The sequence below is a fragment of the Vanacampus margaritifer genome, chromosome 1 (genome assembly GCF_051991255.1).
Source record: "Vanacampus margaritifer isolate UIUO_Vmar chromosome 1, RoL_Vmar_1.0, whole genome shotgun sequence".
Classification (NCBI taxonomy): domain Eukaryota; kingdom Metazoa; phylum Chordata; class Actinopteri; order Syngnathiformes; family Syngnathidae; genus Vanacampus; species Vanacampus margaritifer.
The window spans coordinates 16,602,706-16,606,889 of NC_135432.1; the positions used below are offsets into that span (position 1 = coordinate 16,602,706).

The 4,184-nt window shown below is 40.9% G+C and overlaps 1 protein-coding gene across 1 annotated transcript in view; it reads left to right on the forward strand.

The window, feature by feature from the left end:
* The window catches only part of LOC144058920 (actin-related protein 5-like), a 32,068-nt gene that overhangs the window by 12,501 nt on the left and 15,383 nt on the right, over positions 1-4,184 (forward strand). The gene's annotated exons all lie outside the window — the stretch shown is intronic.

Below are 4,184 nucleotides of genomic sequence, written 5' to 3' on the forward strand. Positions count from 1 at the left end.
GACAAATAACTGCCTCTAATCATCACTTAAACATCGTGGGATTCAGAGCGTCACATGTGTCTCTTCCGCGTGCACAACGGTTTCTTATAGTTAAAAAGACCTCCTCTCTTTCATTTGTAGACAAAACATACTCTCTGGTACTTTTCCGTGAGCGATGGCGAAAACAGAGTCAGGTGTGGGTGTGTGGGTGTTCAAAACAGATTCTGTTCTCAAGGACCAAATGTGTTTTCGCACAAAGCGCTGAGAAGGAACTTTTTTAGACTAAATAGTATGACCCAGTTTAAGGCCAGATTATACCAAAATCAACACCATCTGCTCTGCACAGGACACAAAACATTTCGACAAGGTTAATATAAAGAATTAAAATGTTAATAATGTGTAACAATGGTTAATAAAATAAAATGAAGTATTAAAAATGTTATAATATCTATCAGTTGACGCAGCGGATTGACGCCGCTGTTAAGAAATCGGGAGATTCTTGTATAAATTTGATATTAAGGGGTACAGATTGACGCAGCGGATTTACGCCGCTGTTAAGGAATCGGGAGATCCTTGAATACATTTGTTCAGCTGCAGTACAACAGATTGACGCATGCGCAGCTGAGGAAATATTACCAGAGTTTGGTACGTAACGTTACGATGGATTGTGCACAATTAAGACGGATTGTGGCAAACTGGTTGAAGCAGGCGTTTTATTAAATTACGGAAAACACATGGCAGTCTCGTTCTGAAGGAATCTTAGAGAGTGTAAGTCCTTGCATTTCTGAGGCCATTGTTAAATAGATGTAGAGTTGGAAACAACATTTCGCTGCGAAGGAGCCGAGAGACTGCTTCGTGATCGTTTTAAAGCAGTATATATTATTTTAAGAGGTGAAGGTATTAGTTGACTATATTAAATGTAATCTTTGCGTGTTCAAAAATAATTGAAAAATGAGATCTGATGAAGAAGCCTTCTTTGCAAAGAATTTATTTTAGGAGCTCCTAAAAGACACAAGAGAAAATGCTTACATTCGAAGGTGATGTTAAGCCTCGAGTGTATCCATATGAAAACACACAGTCGCTTTATAGATGAAAAAAGCATACTCCTCCTCTGAGGCTGGACAAAGGGTTAGTAATTATACTAGGCAGACAAGTGATACACCGACATGTTTTACTCCAACTCCCCGTCCAAGCCGGAAATATATGATTAGACAGGAAATGCCATGAGACCTAGACTCCCTCAAACCCACAGTGTTATCTACATGAGAACTTGACTCCCATCACATTCCTATCTCACCAGCTAGCAGGGAGTGAAAAAGTTCCAATATACTTCACAACAACATCATCACAGTTATATTCATTACAATACACAGTTATATTCCAATATATGTTTATAAGTAAATTCATAAACAGTAAAAATATAAAATGAAAATGTTAAATGTCTTCAGTCCCTCAATGAACAAATATATTTGTTCAAAATAAGACATTAAACCCCTTAGAAATAGTCTAGAGAAAAATTCCAGACGGATCTTCATCTGATGTCGCCACCGCGGTCATAGCTTTAGAAGTTACAGATTCTACCATCATATAAGACGACTTGTTTTGTACATCTTGCTTTTCAATGGCTGTGGCAATAAGCCGCGTGCACAACGATCTCAAACAAGGAATACAGCAACAACCGCAAGTTGTCGGATACGGAAATTAACTCTTTCACTGCCATTGACGTTTATAGACGTCAAGTAAAAACCTACGGAGCACTGCCAATGACGTCTAAAGACGTCATCCAATTTTTATTTTTTATTTTTATTTGAAACGGGTGCGGGCAAGGCTTCCGGAGCTGTGGTGAAAGTTTCCAGCCGGTCTGTTGTGCCTAATGACTATTTTTGGCCCCTAGAGGGCTGCGATGACTCTCTTTTGACAAGATCAGGTGGGCGTCAGTAGAGGCGGAGCTAGAGCGTCGAGCAGGAGATGAGAATGGAAGACAAAGGAAAAATGGCGGCCGGTCGCGAGAAGCTCACGCTCGAGCCGTTTTTTTTTCAAAGACCAAAAGCATCACTGAAAGAGCACATTGTTGACGACGATGATCATCATCGATGATGAAGATGAGGGTGGTGACTCCGTGGTTGGGAAGCATTGACGCGGCAGTAGAAGACGTTAGATGGAGCTAGATGGAGGAGGGAACGGGCAATGGCGAGCGTTTGCAAGCAGCTCTACACTTACAAGACGAAAGGCATCGACCAACGCTAAAATAGTACATTGATGACGACGATGATCATCATCGATGATGATGAAGGTGAATCTGAGCTTGACGGCGAAATTGGAACCGCTGACGCGGTGGCTATGACGGCGTCGTAACGCGGAGCGCAACAGAGCACGCACAGGCGGACGTTCGATCGGACGACGGAGAGTGCCCCGAGTCCAATGCATATTCATCGGAGGAAGTGTGTACAGTCTGCTACTTGCTTTTTATTCCCCGGAAAAAAAGGCCGTCAAGAAAGTGTAACGTTTGCACGCAAAACGGACCAATGCGAAAGTGAAAGTAAACTGTTGTGCGAGTTCTGGCGTCTCCTTGCACGCAGGAGAGCGTTACAAAGGAAAAACTGTATTTGAAACATCCACATAATTGTAAGTAGTACCACAGTTGCACACATTTGTAAATAGTTTGCGAAATTGTTTTGTCAAATTGTTACACTGTTGAATGGAAATAATCGTATTTTGCAATCAAAAAACACTTTTTCATTGTTGGTGAAAGCGTTTTACATAAGTAAAGCACTATTTAGGTGTTTGTGGCATCATTCATGGACAAAAAGAAGTGTACAATTCACTAGAGTGCATGAAATAACATCGTTTCACAAAAAGCTGTTTTTCTCCGTTTTTTGTTTCAAAACAGAGAATTTCGGTGAAAGTAACCATTTTCTATTGTTGATTACTGAAGAACGGAATAAGGTAGAAACAAACTTTTTTTTCTGATGAAAGCTGAGAGTCAAATCTTTCATTTGGTAGTATGTGTGTTTCCATAGTCCAAACACAACATTTTCTGTGGACCTTGGACCTCACTCAAAATGCTTAAATCGGCTGGCAGTGGGGACAACCCGTTTCTGAAAATGTCTGGCAGTGAAAGAGTTAAAATTGATGAAACCAAATTTTTATATCTTCCAAAAGCATCCATCCAGTTATCCCAAATTGACGTATCGATACCGGACAGCTCTTTCATTTTTTTATTAATTGTTCGGAGTCCCTCAATGGCATTGGTTAAACTTCCATCCGGTGCAGTATTATTAGGAATAAAAGTACAACATTGTTCTCCAAACATTGAACAAACCCCTCCTCTCTCTGCAAGTAACATATCAAGGGCTATACGATTCTGAAAAGCCATTAAAGAACAAAAGGTGTTATTTATGGTTACATTAGGTGGCCGGATATTACCTTCAGGAAGAACAAAAGTTCAAATTGATTTCCCATTCTACTCAATGTTACTCTCTTGCTAAAGAAAACTGCCTCCCCGCTGGAACCTGACGGCCAGTATCGGCCACTTTGGGTGGTAATGAAGGTGCTCCAGTCTAGTCGTAAAACACTACCTGTCAAATACCACCAGTACTTGAGCCAAAGGCCCCCCTTCGTCGGCCCCCCATTACTAAATCCCTTCAAAGATTTAATGGGGAGTTTGACAGATGTGTTTGTGTTAGGAGCAACGGTCAGGACAATTGAGTTATTATACACCCAGGTCATTATCCATGGGATTTGGGTAGAAATAACATTTCTTTTATCACGGTGTGTTGTATTCGAACTCATGTCAAGGGGTTTCATGAAAAACCAAAATGGCACAACAATTAACAAGAGAAAAATCGTCACAATGCAGCAATTAGTAGCAGAGTTCTTCTTCGAAGTCATCTTGAGAAGAAGTTCTTTTGTCGAAGGAGAAGGATGTTTGTCAGTTGTTGGTTGATTTTTTTTTTTTTTTTTTAGAGGCGTTGTCAGCCTTTTTCCGAACCTTGGCTCACTGCCAGAGATCGCAGGAAAGGTCACGGGACTTCATTCCCAGTGTGACTCTATCCTTGTGAATTGATGAAAAGGGGCATGTGACTCAAATCACCATTGAGTGATTTCCCCCTTTCAAACAGCAGATTGACACTTGATCAGCTTTGCCAGGCAAATCAACTGTGCCAATCTTTGCCCATGGAAAAGGCACTCCAATGAATCTCCTC